The sequence below is a fragment of the Littorina saxatilis genome, linkage group LG3 (assembly GCF_037325665.1).
Source record: "Littorina saxatilis isolate snail1 linkage group LG3, US_GU_Lsax_2.0, whole genome shotgun sequence".
In the NCBI taxonomy this organism is placed as follows: Eukaryota; Metazoa; Mollusca; class Gastropoda; order Littorinimorpha; family Littorinidae; genus Littorina; species Littorina saxatilis.
The window spans coordinates 37,065,137-37,086,342 of record NC_090247.1 but is presented as its reverse complement, the minus strand read 5'-3'; the positions used below and the strand labels follow the sequence as shown (position 1 = coordinate 37,086,342).

The window sequence follows — 21,206 nt, the reverse complement described above, 5'->3', positions numbered from 1 at the left end:
CTGTAAACTGAAGTGTACCCATTTTGAACACACTTTTTGTAACCAGTTGTGAACACTGTGAAATACTATAAGATTTTACCAGCAAAAGTAGCAGACATGGCAAACACTTAATAGTTGGTTAGAGCGCTAATCTCGCTAATATTATTGATTCAGATGTTTTACTTTGTCTTGTTTATTTTTCAGTAACGTGGTAAACAAAAAGGGTCTCTGCCTGAACGGTATAACATTGAGCGGGTCAACTAGAATCAGTCCTGATAGCACTGAAATTGTAATAAATCCTTATAACACAGCGAAGATCCAGAGGAGCAAATGAGAAAAAGAAAAGGAAGGGACAAAGAAGAGCATGTTTTGGAGTAGCGCAGGGTCGGGGGGAGGGGGATAAAGAGGATGCAAGCCGGGTAACAGCGGGTATCACACTTGGGGCAAACTCAAGAGTATCCAATGTTGTAAAAACCACCGTAACACCCTTGTGAATGACCGTCCGAACAACACGATAACACCCCCGCGATCGCTTGCTGTTCTGCACTTGACCGCACCTTTGGGAGGAACCCGATGGCAAGATGTCCTATAGTGGGAGGTGCCCGTTCTATAGGGGGAAGTTTCCGCGGATTTGCTCTGGCAGATACGGCCGATAGTGTGCGTGAACCCAGGGTGTTTTTAGTATACCTTACTCTAGCGAATGGAATTATACCCCTGCAATCATTTACTTTTGTTATATTTAGTCAAGTTTTGACTAAATATTTTAACGTAGAGGGGGGAATCGAGACGAGGGTCGTGGTGTATGTGTGTGTGTGTGTGTGTGTGTCTGTGTGTGTGTGTAGAGCGATTCAGACTAAACTACTGGACCGATCTTTATGAAATTTGACATGAGAGTTCCTGGGTATGAAATCCCCATACGTTTTTTTCATTTTTTTGATAAATGTCTTTGATGACGTCATATCCGGCTTTTCGTGAAAGTTGAGGCGGCACTGTCACGCCCTCATTTTTCAACCAAATTGGTTGAAATTTTGGTCAAGTAATCTTCGACGAAGCCCGGGGTTCGGTATTGCATTTCAGCTTGGTGGCTTAAAAATTAATTAATGACTTTGGTCATTAAAAATCGGAAAATTGTAAAAAAAAATAAAAATTTATAAAACGATCCAAATTTACGTTTATCTTATTCTCCATCATTTGCTGATTCCAAAAACATATAAATATGTTATATTCGGATTAAAAACAAGCTCTGAAAATTAAATATATAAAAATTATTATCAAAATTTTTTTTCGAAATCAATTTAAAAACACTTTCATCTTATTCCTTGTCGGTTCCTGATTCCAAAAACATATAGATGTGATATGTTTGGATTAAAAACACGCTCAGAAAGTTAAAACAAAGAGAGGTACAGAAAAGCGTGCTATCCTTCTTAGCGCAACTACTACCCCGCTCTTCTTGTCAATTTCACTGCCTCTGCCATGAGCGGTGGACTGACGATGCTACGAGTATACGGTCTTGCTGAAAAATGGCAGCTACTTGACTAAATATTGTATTTTCGCCTTACGCGACTTGTTTGTATAGCAGCAGCACTTCAGTTCGTGAAAAGGATGTTCAACTTGGATGATGAGGTTGAAGTTGTGTGGTGAACGTGAACGATAACCGACTATATTTCCATCTTTCTATATTATCCACCCTTATAAAATGATGACCCACTTTGCCCTGAGACGTTCTGAACATGAACAATAATCTATGAAAGTGAATGAAGGGTATACATCTGTATCGACAGTGAGAAGGATCAGCTCCTAGCATATAACCACGTCATGTCCCTCGTGGTCTAAGAGGACGTTAAACCCTAATAGTCAGTCAGTCATGTCCCAAATTTATATAGACACTAGTTCTAGGGACAGAAAAACCAAGTAAGCATAGCAGAAGGATCAGCAACTCATTTACTCATCTCAATGTTGTTGTTTTTTGTTCGTTTGTTTTTGTGTGTGCATGTGTGTGTTTGCAGTGTGTGAAGAAAATGAACCTATTTGTGAACATGTAAAATTGTACACACGAATGATGAACAAACAAACCACAAACAAACCAACAAATCTGAAGAAAAAATATTGTGACCCACATGGGGGTCGAACCCACGACCTCCGCGTTATCAGCACGGCGCTCTAACCAACTGAGCTAATGGGCCCGTGTAGCCATTTGTTCTTTGTATGCATAAGAATTTCACGAATCGTTTTCCTCCCAAAAACTGGTACTGAACTTCTATTTGTTTATAGAGTAAATTTGCAATATGCCAATGTGGGAAAATGATACGTGTGGACCCTCTAATGATGGGGCAATACAATTGTAACCAGGAAAAAGACGGGCGCAATGGCTTGGCTGTAAGGCGCCGGCCTCCAAAGCGGAAGGTCGTGGGTTTGAATCCCGGCCGAGCCTGGTGGGTAAAAGTGGAGATTTGTCCAATCTCCCAGGTCAACTTATGTGCAGAACTGCTAGTGTCTTATCCCTCTTTGTGTGTACACGCAAGCACAAGATCAAGTGCGCACAGAGAAAGATCCTGTAATCCATGTCAGAGTTCGGTGGGTTATAGAAACACGAAAATACACAGCATGCTTCCTTTGAAAGCGGCGTATGGCTGCCTAAATGGCGAGGTAAAAACAGTCATACACGTAAAAATCCACTCGTGCAAAAACCACGAGTGTACGTGGGAGTTTCAGCCCACGAACGCAGAAGAAGAAGAGAAGAAGTAACCATTCAGGAATGAGCGGCCAACACTGTAAACTGAAGTGTACCCATTTTGAACACACTTTTTTGTAACCAGTTGTGAACACTGTGAAATACTATAAGATTTTACCAGCAAAAGTAGCAGACATGGCAAACACTTAATAGTTGATTAGAGCGCTAATCTCGCTAATATTATTGATTCAAATGTTTTACTTTGTCTTGTTTATTTTTCAGTAACGTGGTAAACAAAAAGGGTCTCTGTTTGAACGTTATAACATTGAGCGGGTCAACTAGGATCAGTCCTGATTGCACTGAAATTGTAATAAATCCTTATAACACAGCGAAGATCCAGAGGAGCAAATGAGAAAAAGAAAAGGAAGGGACAAAGAAGAGCATGTTTTGGAGTAGCGCAGGGTCGGGGAGAGGGGGATGAAGAGGATGCAAGCCGGGTAACAGCGGGTATCACACTTGGGGCAAACTCAAGAGTATCCAATGTTGTAAAAACCACCGTAACACCCTTGTGAATGACCGTCTGAACAACACGATAACACCCCCGCGATCGCTTGCTGTTCTGCACTTGACCGCACCTTTGGGGGGAACCCGATGGCAAGATGTCCTATAGTGGGAGGTGCCCGTTCTACAGGGGGAGGTTCCCGCGGATTTGCTCTGGCAGATACGGCCGATAGTGTGCGTGAACCCAGGGTGTTTTTAGTATACCTTACTCTAGCGGATGGAATTATACCCCTGCAATCATTTACCTTTGTTTGTATAGCAGCAGCACTTCAGTTCGTGAAAAGGATGTTCAACTTGGATGATGAGGTTGAAGTTGTGTGGTGAACGTGAACGATAACCGACTATATTTCCATCTTTCTATATTATCCACCCTTATAAAGATATCCTTTCGGTCTGTGAAAATGATGACCCACTTTGCCCAGAGACGTTCTGAACATGAACAATAATCTATGAAAGTGAATGAAGGGTATACATCTATATCGACAGTTAGAAGGATCAGCTCCTAGCATATAACCACGTCATGTCCCAAATATATATAGACACTAGTTCTGGGGACAGAAAAACCAAGTAAGCATAGCAGAAGGATCAGCAACTCATTTACTCATCTCAATGTTGTTGTTTTTTGTTCGTTTGTTTTTGTGTGTGCATGTGTGTGTTTGCAGTGTGTGAAGAAATCGAACCTATTTGTGAACATGTAAAATGGTACACACGAATGATGAAGAAACAAACTATAAACAAACCAACAAATCTGAAGAAAAAAATATTGTGTCCCACATAGGGGTCGAATCCACGACCTCCGCGTTATCAGCACGGCGCTCTAACCAACTAAACTAATGGGCCCGTGTAGACATTTGTTCTTTGTATGCATAAGCATTTCACGAATCGTTTTCCTCCCAAAAAATGGTACTGAACTTCTATTTGTTTATAGAGTAAATTTGCAATATGCCAATGTGGGAAAATGAAACGTGTGGACCCTCTAATGATAGGGCAATACAATTGTAACCAGGAAAAAGACGGGCGCAATGGCTTGGCTGTAAGGCGCCGGCCTCCAAAACGGAAGGCCAGGTCGTGGGTTCGAATTCCGGCCGCGCCTGGCGGGTTATAGTGGAGATTTGTCCAATCTCCCAGGTCAACTTATGTGCAGACCTGCTAGTGTCTTATCCCCCTTCGTGTGTACAAGCAAGCACAAGATCAAGTGCGCACAGAGAAAGATCCTGTAATCCATGTCAGAGTTCGGTGGGTTATAGAAACACGAAAATACACAGCATGCTTCCTTTGAAAGCGGCGTATGGCTGCCTAAATGGCGAGGTAAAAACGGTCATACACGTAAAAATCCACTCGTGCAAAAAACCACGAGTGTACGTGGGAGTTTCAGCCCACGAACGCAGAAGAAGAAGAGAAGAAGTAACCATTCAGGAATGAATGGCCAACACTGTAAACTGAAGTGTACCCATTTTGAACACACTTTTTTGTAACCAGTTGTGAACACTGTGAAATACTATAAGATTTTACAAGCAAAAGTAGCAGACATGGCAAACACTTAATAGTTGGTTAGAGCGCTAATCTCGCTAATATTATTGATTCAAATGTTTTACTTTGTCTTGTTTATTTTTCAGTAACGTGGTAAACAAAAAGGGGATCTGCCTGAACGTTATAACCTTGAGCGGGTCAACTAGATTCAGTCCTGATAGCACTGAAATTGTAATAAATCCTTATAACACAGCGAAGATCCAGAGGAGCAAATGAGAAAAAGAAAAGGAAGGGACAAAGAAGAGCATGATTTGGAGTAGCGCAAGGTCGGGGGGAGGGGGATGAAGAGGATGCAAGCCGGGTAACAGCGGGTATCACACTTGGGGCAAACTCAAAAGTATCCAATGTTGTAAAAACCACCGTAACACCCTTGTGAATGACCGTCCGAACAACACGTTAACACCCCCGCGATCGCTTGCTGTTCTGCACTTGACCGCACCTTTGGGAGGAACCCGATGGCAAGATGTCCTATAGTGGGAGGTGCCCGTTCTATAGGGGGAGGTTCCCGCGGATTTGCTCTGGCAGATACGGCCGATAGTGTGCGTGAACCCAGGGTGTTTTTAGTATACCTTACTCTAGCGGATAGAATTATACCCCTGCAATCATTTACTTTTGTTTGTATAGCAGCAGCACTTCAGTTCGTGAAAAGTATGTTCAACTTGGATGATGAGGTTGAAGTTGTGTGGTGAAAGGTAAACGATAACCGACTATATTTCCATCTTTCTATATTATCCACCCTTATAAAATGATGACCCACTTTGCCCTGAGACGTTCTAAACATGAACAATAATCTATGAAAGTGAATGAAGGGTATACATCTATATCGACAGTTAGAAGGATCAGCTCCTAGCATATAACCACGTCATGTCCCTCGTGGTCTAAGAGGACGTTAAACCCTAATAGTCAGTCAGTCATCTCCCAAAAATATATAGACACTAGTTCTAGGGACACAAAAACCAAGTAAGCATAGCAGAAGGATCAGCAACTCATTTACTCATCTCAATGTTGTTGTTTTTTATATTTAGTCAAGTTTTGACTAAATATTTTAACGTAGAGGGGGGAATCGAGACGAGGGTCGTGGTGTATGTGTGTGTGTGTGTGTGTGTGTGTGTGTCTGTCTGTCTGTCTGTGTGTGTGTGTAGAGCGATTCAGACTAAACTACTGGACCGATCTTTATGAAATTTGACATGAGAGTTCCTGGGTATGAAATCCCCATACGTTTTTTTCATTTGTTTGATAAATGTCTTTGATGACGTCATATCCGGCTTTTCGTGAAAGTTGAGGCGGCACTGTCACGCTCTCATTTTTCAACCAAATTGGTTGAAATTTTGGTCAAGTAATCTTCGACGAAGGCCGGGGTTTGGTATTGCATTTCAGCCTGGTGGCTTAAAAACTAATGAGTGAGTTTGGTCATTAAAAATCTGAAAATTGTAAAAAAAATATTTTTTTTATAAAACGATCCAAATTTACGTACATCTTATTCTTTATCATTTTCTGATTCCAAAAATATATAAATATGTTATATTTGGATTAAAAACAAGCTCTGAAAATTAAAAATATAAACATTATTATCAAAATTAAATTGTCCAAATCAATTTAAAAACACCTTCATCTTATTCCTTGTCGGTTCCTGATTCCAAAAACATATAGATATGGTATGTTTGGATTAAAAACACGCTCAGAAAGTTAAAACGAAGAGAGGTACAGAAAAGCGTGCTATCCTCAGCGCAAGTACTACCCCGCTCTTCTTGTCAATTTCACTGCCTTTGCTGTGCGCGGTGGACCGACGATGCTACGAGTATACGGTCTTGCTGCGTTGCATTGCGTTCAGTTTCATTCTGTGAGTTCGACAGCTACTTGACTAAATGTTGTATTTTCGCCTTACGCGACTTGTTGTTCGTTTGTTTTTGTATGTGCATGTGTGTGTTTGCAGTGTGTGAAGAAATCGAACCTATTTGTGAACATGTAAAATGGTACACACGAATGATGAAGAAACAAACTATAAACAAACCAACAAATCTGAAGAAAAAAATATTGTGGCCCACATGGGGGTCGAACCCACGACCTCCGCGTTATCAGCACGGCGCTCTAACCAACTGAGCTAATGGGCCCGTGTATACATTTGTTCTTTGTATGCATAAGAATTTCACGAATCGTTTTCCTCCCAAAAACTGGTACTGAACTTCTATTTGTTTATAGAGTAAATTTGCAATATGCCAATGTGGGAAAATGATACGTGTGGACCCTCTAATGATGGGGCAATACAATTGTAACCAGGAAAAAGACGGGCGCAATGGCTTGGCTGTAAGGCGCCGGCCTCCAAAGCGGAAGGTCGTGGGTTCGAATCCCGGCCGCGCCTGGTGGGTAAAAGTGGAGATTTGTCCAATCTCCCAGGTCAACTTATGTGCAGACCTGCTAGTGTCTTATCCCTCTTTGTGTGTACACGCAAGCACAAGATCAAGTGCGCACAGAGAAAGATCCTGTAATCCATGTCAGAGTTCGGTGGGTTATAGAAACACGAAAATACACAGCATGCTTCCTCTGAAAGCGGCGTATGGCTGCCTAAATGGCGAGGTAAAAACGGTCATACACGTAAAAATCCACTCGTGCAAAAAACACGAGTGTACGTGGGAGTTTCAGCCCACGAACGCAGAAGAAGAAGAGAAGAAGTAACCATTCAGGAATGAATGGCCAACACTGTAAACTGAAGTGTACCCATTTTGAACACACTTTTTGTAACCAGTTGTGAACACTGTGAAATACTATAAGATTTTACTAGCAAAAGTAGCAGACATGGCAAACACTTAATAGTTGGTTAGAGCGCTAATCTCGCTAATATTATTGATTCAAATGTTTTACTTTGTCTTGTTTATTTTTCAGTAACGTGGTAAACAAAAAGGGTCTCTGTCTGAACGTTATAACATTGAGCGGGTCAACTAGAATAAGTCCTGATTGCACTGAAATAGTAATAAATCCTTATAACACAGCGAAGATCCAGAGGAGCAAATGAGGACAAGAGAAGGAAGGGACAAAGAAGAGCATGTTTTGGAGTAGCGCAGGGACGGGGGGAGGGGGATGAAGAGGATGCAAGCCGGGTAACAGCGGGTATCACACTTGGGACAAACTCAAGAGTATCCAATGTTGTAAAAACCACCGTAACACCCTTGTGAATGACCGTCTGAACAACACGATAACACCCCCGCGATCGCTTGCTGTTCTGCACTTGACCGCACCTTTGGGAGGAACCCGATGGCAAGATGTCCTATAGTGGGAGGAGGCCGTTCTATAGGGGGAGGTTCCCGCGGATTTGCTCTGGCAGGTACGGCCGATAGTGTGCGTGAACCCAGGGTGTTTTTAGTATACCTTACTCTTGCGGATGGAATTATACCCCTGCAATCATTTACTTTTGTTTGTATAGCAGCAGCACTTCAGTTCGTGAAAAGGATGTTCAACTTGGATGATGAGGTTGAAGTTGTGTGGTGAACGTAAACGATAACCGACTGACGGGCGCAGTGGCGCAGTGGTAAGACGTCGGCCTCCTAATCGGAAGGTCGTGAGTTCGAATCCCGGTCGCTGCCGCCTGGTGGGTTAAGAGTGGAGATTTTTCTGATCTCCCAGGTCAACTTATGTGCAGACCTGCTAGTGACTTAACCCCCTTCGTGTGTACACGCAAGCACAAGATCAAGTGCGCACGGAAAAGATCCTGTAATCCATGTCAGAGTTCGGTGGGTTATAGAAACACGAAAATACCCAGCATGCTTCCTCCGAAAGCGGCGTATGGCTGCCTAAATGGCGGGGTAAAAACGGTCATACACGTAAAAATCCACTCGTGTAAAAAACACGAGTGAACGTGGGAGTTTCTGCCCATGAACGCAGAAGAAGAAGAAGAAGAAGATAACCGACTATATTTCCATCTTTCTATATTATCCACCCTTATAAAGATATCCTTTCGGTCTGTGAAAATGATCAGAGTTCGGTGGGTTATAGAAACACGAAAATACACAGCATGCTTCCTCTGAAAGCGGCGTATGGCTGCCTAAATTGCGGGGTAAAAACGGTCATACACGTAAAAATCCACTCGTGCAAAAAATACGAGTGTACGTGGGAGTTTCAGCCCACGAACGCAGAAGAAGAAGAGAAAAAGTAACCATTCAGAAATGAATGGCCAACACTGTAAACTGAAGTGTACCCATTTTGAACACACTTTTTGTAACCAGTTGTGAACACTGTGAAATACTATAAGATTTTACCAGCAAAAGTAGCAGACATGGCAAACACTTAATAGTTGGTTAGAGCGCTAATCTCGCTAATATTTGCTCTGGCAGATTCGGCCGATTCAAATGTTTTACTTTGTCTTGTTTATTTTTCAGTAACGTGGTAAACAAAAAGGGTCTCTGCCTGAACGTTATAACCTTGAGCGGGTCAACTAGAATCCGTCCTGATAGCACTGAAATTGTAATAAATCCTTATAACACAGCGAAGATCCAGAGGAGCAAATGAGAAAAAGAAAAGGAAGGGAACAAGAAGAGCATGTTTTGGAGCAGCGCAGGGTCGGGGGGAGGGGGATGAAGAGGATGCAAGCCGGGTAACAGCGGGTATCACACTTGGGACAAACTCAAGAGTATCCAATGTAACACCCTTGTGAATGACCGTCCGAACAACGCGATAACACCCCCGATTGCTTGCGTTTCTGCACTTGACCGCACCTTTGGGAGGAAATTCGATGGCGAGATGTCCTGTAGTGGGAGGTGCCCGTTCTACAGGGGGAGGTTTGCGAGGATTTGCTCTGGCAGATTCGGCCGATAGTGTGCGTGTACCCAGGGTGTTTTTTTTAATACGTTTCTCTAGCGGGTGGAATTACACCCCTGCAACCATTTACTTTTGCTTGGTATAGCGGCAGCACCTCAGTTCGCGAAAAGGATGTTCAACTGGGGTGATGTTAAAGTTGTGTGGTCAACGTGAACGATAACCTTTGAAAGTGAACATATTCCATCCTAGTATATTATCCACTCTTATAAAGATATCCTTCCAGTCTGTAAAAATCATGACCAATTTGGCCAAGAGACGTTAGAATTGTATTCTGAACATAACCAATAAACTATGAAAGTGAATCTCAATCGACAGTTAGAAGGATCAGCAACTCCTTAATTACATTTAGTCAAGTTTTGACTAAATGTTTTAACATAGAGGGGGAATCGAGACGAGGGTCGTGGTGTATGTGTGTGTGTCTGTCTGTTTGTGCGTGTGTGTGTGTGTGTAGAGCGATTCAGACCAAACTACTGGACCGATCTTTATGAAATTTGACATGAGAGTTACTGGGAATTATATTCCCGGATTTTTTTTCTTTTTTTTCGATAAATACCTTTGATGACGTCATATCCGGCTTTTTGTAAAAGTTGAGGCGGCACTGTCACACCCTCATTTTTAAATCAAATTGATTGACATTTTGTAAAGCAATCTTCGACGAAGGCCGGACTTCGGTATTGCATTTCAGCTTGGTGGCTTAAAAATTAATTAATGACTTTGGTCATTAAAAATCTGAAAATTGTAATAATTTTTGTTTTTATATAAAACGATCCAAATTTACGTTCATCTTATTCTACATCATTTCCTGATGCCAAAAACATATAAATTATATGTTATATTTGGATTACAAACAAGCTCTGAAAATTAAAAATATAAAAATTATGATCCAAATTAAATTTCCGAAATCGATTTAAAAAAAATTCATCTTGTTCCTTGTCGGTTCCTGATTCCAAAAAGATATAGATATGATATGTTTGGATTAAAAACACGCTCAGAAAGTTAAAACGAAGAGAGGTACATAAAAGCGTGCTATGCAGCACAGCGAAACCACTACCGCGCTGAACAGACTCGTCAGTTTCAGTCCGTTTTGCACGAGCGGCGGACTACGGTCATTGTGAAAAAAATGCAGTGCGTTCAGTTTCATTCTGTGAGTTCCACAGCTTGACTAAATGTAGTAATTTCTCCTTACGCGACTTGTTTTAATTGTTTTTGTTTTTGTTTGTAATAGGGTACACAAAACAATCGCACACACGATTTATTATATAATAATCTGAAAAAATGTATGTGGCCCACATCAGCACGGCGCTCTAACCAACTGAGCTAATGGGCCTCTATGCTCCCTGATGGTATGCTTGACAAAACGTTGAAAAATCTGTGTCCTCGCTAACCGACTGGTAGAGAAAATTGAAGCTTTACGCCCTCACGGCAATGCCATTGGTAGGTTACTGAACTTCAATTTGCAATATATCAATGAGGGAAAATGACACTTTTGGACCCTCTCAGTTAGGATCGGCATTACAATATGTGCAGATGACAGGAAAAAAGAATTGGAACGAAAAAACAAACAACTATCTTCGGGAGAAGGCTGTAATTCAGTAACTGCCCAAATGACGGACGCATCTATAAATTATATTCTGGCTCTTTTCGCTGACGTCATAAGCCCCAACTCACGGTAGCGTCCCCATTTGAACTTTTACTCCTTGGTGCACAGATATAGCTAGGCTTTATATTGTGAGGTATTCAAAGTCCTGTTATTCAAGGGGGGATTTGGGAGGAACGACGTAATGAACAGGTGTCGAAATAATGAGAGGGTTGTTTTAGGTGTAATACATACCTGCTGATGGTATACGGATAGGTTGGCTTATCTTTGCCTATGATAAAGCGATTGACGAGATATGTCCAACACGTTTGGTATGTTGTTCGCACAAAAAATACGCCATCATGGCTATTCACAAAAGTTTGGGTTTACAAGAGGTCAGAACATCGACGGCAACCCCCAATTATCGCATTCTACCCGTCTCGATATTGAGGTTGGTTGAACACTGTGTTTGAATGATATAGGAATTCTAATGAATTATATTTGTGTAGGGTTACTTGAACTTGGAATCTTTTGTGTTTATTATATGCTTACGTGTTTCGACGATGCCAATTACACCACTCACTAATTAGTAAGCCAGCTACTTACACACAGTTTGTCATCATGTACAAATTAACATTCCTGGACAATTAGTGTCAGGCGTTTAGGTTGAAATAGAAGAGTTAAAACCCTCAAAATATGTTTTCTCACGACAGTATGGGCTCAGCAAATACGTGATTAAAAACATTCCAAGCATTTCCATGTATCTATCATTAGCATCAATGTAGAGCTGTGAGTCAGTTTGCTGTCAATGAAAATAATTGTGCGTTGACTCGGTAATTGACATTAATAGGTAGAAACTTATCGACACTGAAAAGCAATTATTTGTAATTCTGTTGATAATGCAAAGATCCACAAAGAAAACTTTACCCTTTGCACTAAATCCAAGTAAGTTTAAGTTAAGCGGTGTTGCAGTGAAGTTTTTTAGCAGTAACAAAAACTGACTTGAACAGAACGCAGATTCAAGTTGTGTTTTCTGTATAGAATGCTTATCAACGTAGGCCCACTGAATATAAGACGTATATAGTAAGTTTATAATAATAATGTTCGAGCTGGGTTTAAGATATCCATTGCATTTATTAAGTCGTTGCGTCTGTTGTCGTCTTTGTACAACCTGGGGCAATTCAACACTCATTCATTCTCACAATCGTATGTGCCTTGTGTGCTACCCAAGAGTTCAATCTGAAGGAGGAGAAGCTCTCTGGTGCAACCTAATAAGCAATATTGTAGGCGTGCAAATACCAACGGCTACAGAACCTTGACCAAACTCTTCAATGTTAATACGGCGTCAATGCAGAGGTACGGAAGTGAGAGTCAGTCATCAACCCGGCTTAACCGTGACGATTTATTGCTGGTAGCAACCCGGCTACCAAACCATTCAATGACTCACTATATCGCTCACTGTAATGATGCCGACTAGAGACTTTATTCCCCGCATCTTAATATTCGATGTGCGAGAATTAAAGCAAAGCATTAACCTTTGACCCGGACGACTTATTGCTAACGGCACCCACCCCGGCAAACCGTTCACGACCAAGTCCACATCCTTATGCTTTATTGTAATTGTTATAGTTGAATGCACCGCTCTTCTGCTGTCCCCCCATGAAGGCCGCAAATGTGAAAAGATTTGTGTTAGATATTGACCCCTGCAGTGTGACGATTCATTGCCAAAAAGGCACTTTTTCAACCACAAAATACTGAATCAATATGTCGTACACTGTTTGCCGGATAATGTATATATCTACCACCTCAACAGCTTCAGAATTTACTTTTCGAACAAAGAGGTGTAACGATCCTAAGTGAAAACACACCCTTTTTGATTCAAACCATGCCTCAAAGCGGTTCTTACCACTCGTTTTCGGATCAATAAAACAGGCCAAGGGTACAGTGGAGCCCCCTCCGTGTAACATGCCCCTAATGGCTTTGCCGTGAGGGCGTAAAACTTACATTTTCTCAGTGGAGCCCCCCTTTTCAAACCCCGACCCCCGATCCCCAACCCCCACCCCCACTGTAAGCCTCCCTCCGTCTTCAAGACACTGGTTTTTTTTCTCCTGATTTTCTGTTCCTTAACTTGTAAAATATACACCCATTTTAAGACCTGTTTTTTTTTTACTCAGATTTGCTATTTGCTAACTTGGTTTTTCTATCCCCAGAACTAGTGTCTATTTTGGACATGACGTGGTTATATGCTAGGAGAACCTCACATTTTTTTCGATTGGCGGGCTCTAAAGGGCTTGGGGGGGGGGGGGGAAGGGGGGCACGGTTCCACTGTACAGTTCTAACGGCTCCCCATCTTTGAACACTTTCTTTTCCCCCCCAACTAAAACCTGACTCATTTTAGCCAACCAAGCACAACAGCACTTTGGTAAAGGTCAATGGCAAGTCCTTCGCAGTTTGACCCTAATTCACTAACGGCCACCGAAGCATTTAGAAAATCTGCGCCCTATTTGTTCGCCACAAGGGGACGTCAAGAGAAACCGCGCCTTGTACTAGCGAAAGGAGTCCTGTGGGCTGTCGACTTCACACTTTCGCGTCAAAACATGAACGACCTTTTCACACCTTTCTTAGGGAGGCACTTAGGGGGGGGGGGGTTCGGGAGGAAAAGGGGGTGGGTCTACTTGTCTCCCCGGTGTCGGTGGAAGTAGTTGACATTTACCTAGGGTTTTAACAGGTGCTGGCGTGAGATGTATGTCATTACGGTTTTCCTATTTCGAAGAGTGTCGCATTTGTTTTCAGTAAAAGGAGCTTTGAGAGTCATTACGTTTGAAAAGGCTGCAGAGAACTAACTGTTGTTGTTGTTGTGAAAGCGGCGTATGGCTGCCTGAATGGCGGGGTAAAAACGGTCATACACGTAAACATCCACTCGTGCAAAAACACGAGTGTACGTGGGAGTTTCAGCCCACGATCGCAGAAGAAGAAGTTATGTTTTTTGTATTATGTAGTACCGATTCTCTCCGGCAGTGTACAGTTCCTACATCTGTGATAAATAAAATAAAATAGAATAAAATAAAATGATAATAAAAAATAATTTAAAACAAATATGTTTACAAAAAATACATAGAAAATAATAGTAGTTAAAAAGTTGTTTATCATTATCCCTTGTTCCCAAGAATAATAATTATGCTGTCGTCAGTAAAGACACAGCCCTTCGGCTGAACATCTCAGATCTGACCAGGCTTTTGTATTGGATAATCATCCCCCCAGTTGGAACCATATCATATGTAAACATAAAAAAATCAACACCCTGACTGTGGTGAATTAGAATTTATTTTCTTTGATGAATTATTATTTTTTTTATTACTTTTTTTTTTTTTATTAAGTCCAAGTGGAGGGATGGTCTTCAGTATAAATCCCTGGCCAGATCTGACAAGTTGATGCATTTGTCTTCCGTTGCCCTGAGAAATGCCGTCCGATATGAATTGCTTTGTACTGTCTACTGTGATCTGCGCAGACTTCAGTCAAGTACACCCAGCCTTTTTGAATTATTATGGTAAAACGATTTTTTTTTAATATGCAAATCGTTAAACAGCGACTCAGCTTAAAACACGGATCGACGGCGGTTGTTTAAAACAGGTGATTTTTTTGAAGAAAACAAATTGGACAGGCGGTCGTCCGAGTTTAGCAGTGGTCGGTCGTCCTGTACAGAGAGGACAGTCCTGTCGTCTCTTGTAGAGAGGGGTGTTTTTCATTGGCCGTCTTGTTCAAAGGGAGTCGTTTGAAACAGGGTCCGCGTCGGATAAACTATACAGAGCTCACGGACATTCTTTGTTTGCATATATCTGCATGTGTATGTCTCTGTCTGTCTGTCTGTCTGTCTGTCTGTCTGTCTGTCTGTCTGTCTGTCTGTCTGTCTGTCTGTCTGTCTGTCTATCTGTCTGTCTGTCTGTCTGTCTGTCTGTCTGTCTGTCATTATTTCATTCTCTCTCTCTCTCTCTCTCTCTCTCTCTCTCTCTCTCTCTCTCTCTCTCTCTCTCTCTCTCTCTCTCGTCATTTACAAATCAGAAATAATGTCTCTATCTATAGCAGCAGCATCTTGTATCCTGGAAAAACCTGCAACCACCTGACTGCATGCCGTCAGAAAAATAAAAGCACAGTAAAGATTAGAACATTTTCAGAAAGCAAGAAACAGAGAAAGATATATCCACAGATATATAGAAAGTAGAAAGTTACATAGAAAGAAAGAAAGAAAGTAGAAAGAAAGAAACAAACAAAAAAACAAACAAACAAACAAACAAAAACAAAAAAAACACAGAAACAAAGAAACAAAAAAGAAAGAAAGAAAAAGAAAGAAAAAGGAAGAAAAAAAAAGAAAGAAAGAAATCACTGCCACTTGAGTCGAACAATTCTTACAACGTACCAAATTATCAACACAATCGATATCAGAACATTACAAATTTACCACCGCAGCGAGAATTTATAAATCTTTCAAGATACCATTGACACTACGGGCCAAGGAACTCTCGGGGTTTGACACCACGGCCGTTTGGATATGAATCATTATGATTAACATCCGATAAGCCACGGCGACGACAGAGGAATAACTCGGCGTATTATGACAGGCTTCCTTGCCCGTAAAAGTGTCAAAATCCAATGGCAAGAGCTTTCCGTACCGGGAAATGCACGCGCAAGTTGTTAAAGTAGCCCTTACCTGCGGTTTCATCTTGGCAGTGCAATAATTATATTTATCTGGGCTAGAAAGAAACCTACACTCACATTTAGAAATGTCAATATCATCATATACGAACCACAAACAAAATCAAACTGTCTCTGTGATATTGTGGGGTGTTTTTTTTTTATCTTGTCGGCCGTCAACCAGTGTAAATACCGTTGGTAGGCACGCGTCGATGGAAAAAAAACAAAAAAGGATAAAGATCCAGTCTATATGTTACATCTAACTATATAGTGATGGAAGGTTTGCCCAAAATCAGGTGACTCGTCCTTTAAAGGCTACAGGAGACAAGATGCCTATGATATTTAGCCTTCTGAGCGGCCTGACCACAATAGTTTTTGATATTGTCAGAATGTTCTATTTACCCATCACACCATGATGTGTTAAATTATTATTCATAAAAACCTTGCAGAGAGAATTACGAGGTTCCAATAGAAAAAAGGCGACCGCATGCCAGATTTTTTTATGGGGGGGGGGGGGGGGGTTGATTTTTACATCTTCGGATATGTACACTCAAAAGAGTTTTGAAGACGACTGGGTCCTCCGCGTATTTTGTGTTGTTGTTGTTGTTGTTGTTATTGTTGTTGTTGTTGTTGTTGTTTTGATGACTGGCTAATGAGAGTGGGTTTGGTGTTGGTTGCTTCCGCAGATTCCACTGAAAGTATTAACAACTTAAGTTCGAGATTGCATCTATGTCAAGTACTTTTAAACTTGAAGTGCATGCTCTCAAAAGTATCTAACATTTGCGACGTCAAATAAAAGGCAAAAAAATAGCATCCTGAAATATCTCTCTCTCTCTCTCCCTCTCTCTCTCATGCAAACCTTTTGTTCACATCCCTGCATAAGGGGCAATAGCCTAATGAATAAATTATCAGCGTCTGCGTCTCTCGCAGTCTCGGGAAACACAAGCACAAAATCAATTATTCTATAATCCTTCGGATAATGTATGTCTTCAGTTTACCCTGCCTTGGAACTCTAATTGACAATAACACAAATGGTAATTCAATCAAGTTGGCGTTTTAATTAAACAGATCTTGTGATTGGTCAGAATGCCCCAACTCATTAAAAATTACCGGTCATTAATAACAGCTATTGTGTTTTCAGCGTAGCAATAGGGCCCGATATTTAGACGAGACAAGTATAATGCCGACGAGTCGAAGACGAGTCGCATTATACTTGTTCGAGTTTAAATATCGGACCCTATTGCTACGATGAAAACACAATAGCGTTTATATAGCTATTCTGACATTAAATTCTGTGTTAAAATCATGTTTTTGTCAGCAACAAGTACCAGAATGGTCCATGTCGTTGATTGCAGACGACGGTTTCCTTTCCGCATGAAGCCACGGAAATAACCGAACATTAAAAAAACCACGGACATGTATTACGGAGAAAACTCGAGATAACCGGATGCTTAGCATTACGTCAATATGTTAGGAATCATATGACGTCATGACGTATCATGCTTGCCTACGAAGATTGTATGTTCGAAAGTCTGACTTCTGTTGGGAATTCGCGTGGTGAAGACTGCGGTAAATCTATAGATGATAAGATAACAAGGATTGTCTCAGAAGAAACGACGAAATGTTTCAGACCGGTAACTTCATTTGAACATTGCACTATACAATGGACGTTCTATGTGACAGGAGAGTTTGCTGATTTTGTGTTAAACATTGGAGAGATCGTCTGCTAGAATCAGAGATAGGTCGCTTCAGATTGCAGCTACTGGAAATTTGCAAGGTCTGTTGCCTGTTAAAGAACTGGATTTTACACGTAATGTATGTCATGTACAGTAAGCAACAACAAAAACACACACAAAGCAAATGGCATCGTCTGTCGACTAGCCACAGAAACAAACCTGGCGAGGTATGCGTATACTTTATACACGTGGAAAACGCCAAACCGCCAAACCGAATTCTTGAATATAATGTTGTAAAAGCTGCTGTGTCATTATTCATGAGGAAAAATGTTGTAAATATGACTGATGATGTTTGTATTACCCCACTGTTTAACGGCAAAAATGTGTTAAGTGCCAAAGAATATCGGAAAGAGATTATTAATATGAAAACAGATGTACCATGTTCCGGAGGATTTTGGAAGAGAAAGTTTAATGTAGAAATTGATGAACGTTCTTGGATAGTTGCCCATCAGTCAACACAAGAGACTAGATTAAGAGTTTTACACTGGAAAATTATGCACAACATTTATCCGACCAACATTCTCCTGTGTAAAATGAAAGTAACGGAAACTAATAAATGTAATTACTGTTGTGATGTAACTGATTTCATTGAACACTTCTTTTTTGAATGCCCGGTTGTATACAAATTCTGGAAGTTTATTGAAGAATTTATTTTTCGTACTTTAGAAATTAAGATTGTTTTGAAAGTTAGTGATGTTTTATTTGGTATGCATTTTGTAATGGTGAAAAAGGCAACTATGTATAAATTGAACCACATTATCTTAATCGGAAAGATGTGCGTTAGTATATATAAAAAAACAAATTCGTTTTTACCGTTGGAAAGTATTTTTAATAGGCAGTTACAGATAAGAAGCATTTTTGTGTGAGTGTTCGAAGAACAAAACGTTAAAAAAAAGTTAGCTTGTTGTACTCGATAAGATGTATTTAATTCATTGTATGAGATATTGTTGATTGTTGTTATTTATTTGAATAAAATTGTAAAAAAAAAAAAAAAAAAAAAAAAAAAAAAAAAAAAAAAAAAAAAAAAATTTTTATTTTTGGGCTGGGGGGGGGGGTCCGGAAACCCTAGAACCCTCCCCCCCTCGTTGTGGGGGTCAGGGGGCGAAGCCCCCTGAAGCTGACGGGTAGGTCATATTCTGAGATAAGAAAATGGTCGCTCCTTGCATAAAACGGCATAAAATAAGCAATAATAAAAAAAAAATTAAATAAGTAAGGTACATGTTTAGGCTAGGGGGGGGGGGTTGCGCAACCCCCATAACCCCCCCGGTAGTCCGGCCCTGTCCTTCTCTGTTTTCCTCTTCCCTCGCTTTTCTGCTCTCTTACCAGATTCGTTTGTCCAACCAGAGACTATAGAGTATGTCCAACCTCCATTGTTCCGGAAGACAGGAAGCCGGTGTGACGTTTTCATCTTTCGCCGTGTTGATATTTCGCTTCTCGGCCTCGTTGATCTAGTATAAACTCTACACTGAACAAAAAAACACCCTTCGATAGTACTGATGAGCGACCTTGTGTACCTTACATTCATGGGGCCAAATTTGTCCAACCAATTTGTTTTATTTAACTTAAAAATGTGATTCATCCTAAAATGTTTTCCTTCTAACTCAAGGGACGTAACCACTCAGTACACGTTTTCGAAGAATTCGAATTTGTGGGTGAAATCTATTAAATTTTACCACCAATTTTCTTCACATGCAAGAAACTGACATGCTTTTCGTCCATAAATAATTTCACTTCTTAATTTTACCAGAAAACAACATTTCAGTTTTGAGTATATGTCGAGGGAGAAATAATGTACACAGGCGAAAGATGAAATCGTGACACCGGCTCTGCCGCCCGGATGTGATGCGGGGATGTGATTGTCGCCCCTGAACAGCAAGTTGCGTCACGACAATGAGATGACCAATGATGGCGGAGCTACTGTGGTCGGTGCGAGATCAAACAAACCACTTTTTCAACCAGATGGTCGGCTCCTGATAACGCTCTCCGGATTAAATGGGCTAATCCTTTGGGTCCAGACATGGTAGAAAGTTAGGCTCAAGCTCTGCAGGTTAGGTTTCGGGCGAAGCGACGGTAGATTCAAATCTATCCCACGCTTTGACCCTAATTTGCATGTTTCGCTTGTTCGGCGTGGCAGTGACCGGAGGAGGGAGGGGGGGAGAGATAAGAGACCCTTCAGGTTTTTACCTAATTTGCATGTTTCACTTGTTCGGCGTGTCAGTGGCGGGAGGGGTGGGGGAGCAGGTTGTTACCTAATTTGCATCATTCACTTGTTCGACGCGGCATGGGGCGGCGCGAGGGCGAGAGCATTCACGGTGACAACAGATGGCGAGCGAATGATGTCGGAGTTACGCGGCGACTCCAGCTGTGCTGGTCAGCAGTAAACTGACCAGTGAAAGACCAAGGAATCCCCGTGAGACCAACGAGACAGCTAAAGTGACCAGTGGCCAGCAGCGTGTCGTTTTCACGGTGTTCAGCCGGGTTGAAAGGAAGGTGTCATCCTGGATGTCTCCCTTGCATAGACGTTGCTACTTTGAGAGAAATTCACTTGTTGCTGCGTTTGTCGTTAACAGCAACGCTGTTGTCACAGTGTCGGCGCGGACCAAAGCGTATGTTGGTTTATTGCAGCTCCCAGCAGGGAGACAAAAGTGCCAGATATCTTCTTAGCAGCTATTGGGCGATGAAAGAAAACCGTGAAAATGACGACCGAAATGAAGCGAACCAGTGGAGCTGCATTATGACCCGTTTGCTTTGACCATCTGCGTTCCCTCCGAACACCCAACTCGTGTAATGCTTATTTTCACCTCCAGTAATACTTATTTTCACCAATTGTAATGCTTATTTTCACCACTTGTAATGCTTACTATGTCCTCTATTGTTCGTAGGACAAGATATTAAGCAGCTCAGATGGTTTCTTGTCCTAACTTGAAACTGGTTTTAATCCTCCATTAGTACCTATCGAATAATCGCTGTCAGATTGTGACATTTGGTTCGCAGACTTGATAAAGTTTGCAGAAATGTCTGTATGCACTTACAACATCCGATCACAAATAACTGAGATTCAGCTTAGATTATAATATAGAAGCTGCAGGGCAGTCAAGATGAGCAGATTTGTGTAAGATGTATATAAGTATCTAGTGTATTCAGAATGTTATGCATGTGGACGTACAAATATGTAATATGCAAATATGCAAATATCCCATATGCAAATGATTCGCCTTTCCATTCTAGTAATCCTCCCTTCTGCAAAGAAATGGGTGGACTGATGGCAAGGGGGAAAACTGAGTCAGAGAGAAGTTCAAACAGACTGACGCGACAGACGGACGAACACAAACACACTGGCACTGTTCCAGAGCCATGCGCACATCCATTCAATCCAATCCAGAGAACGACAAGGGTCACACAGTCAAAAACCCACGCTACGATTGACCAGTGCCTCAGCAGGTGGCCGCAGTGGTCAGTACAAATGGACAACGAGCCACGCCGCCACTCACCGGCCGCTCCGGCCACTCCAGTTGCATCATCCGATGACCACTCGACCACTCCGATTACCCACTAAGCCGTAACTTCAACGAGGCGAAAAAGGGACCGAACGTCTTTGTTCGCACGAAACGTTCGGACCCAACCTATGCCAGAGTCAAATATTGATTTTACACCG

At 41.5% G+C, this 21,206-nt stretch overlaps 2 non-coding genes across 2 annotated transcripts; both read right to left on the bottom strand.

Annotated features, from left to right (window-relative positions):
• Positions 1–2,088: 2,088 nt before the first annotated feature.
• On the bottom strand, positions 2,089–2,162 carry Trnai-gau (transfer RNA isoleucine (anticodon GAU)). The gene has a single exon. It is a non-coding gene; the product is annotated as a tRNA-Ile (tRNA).
• Positions 2,163–6,778: 4,616 nt separating this feature from the next.
• Trnai-gau (transfer RNA isoleucine (anticodon GAU)) lies at positions 6,779–6,852 on the bottom strand. The gene has a single exon. It is a non-coding gene; the product is annotated as a tRNA-Ile (tRNA).
• Between the last annotated feature and the right edge of the window lie 14,354 nt (positions 6,853–21,206).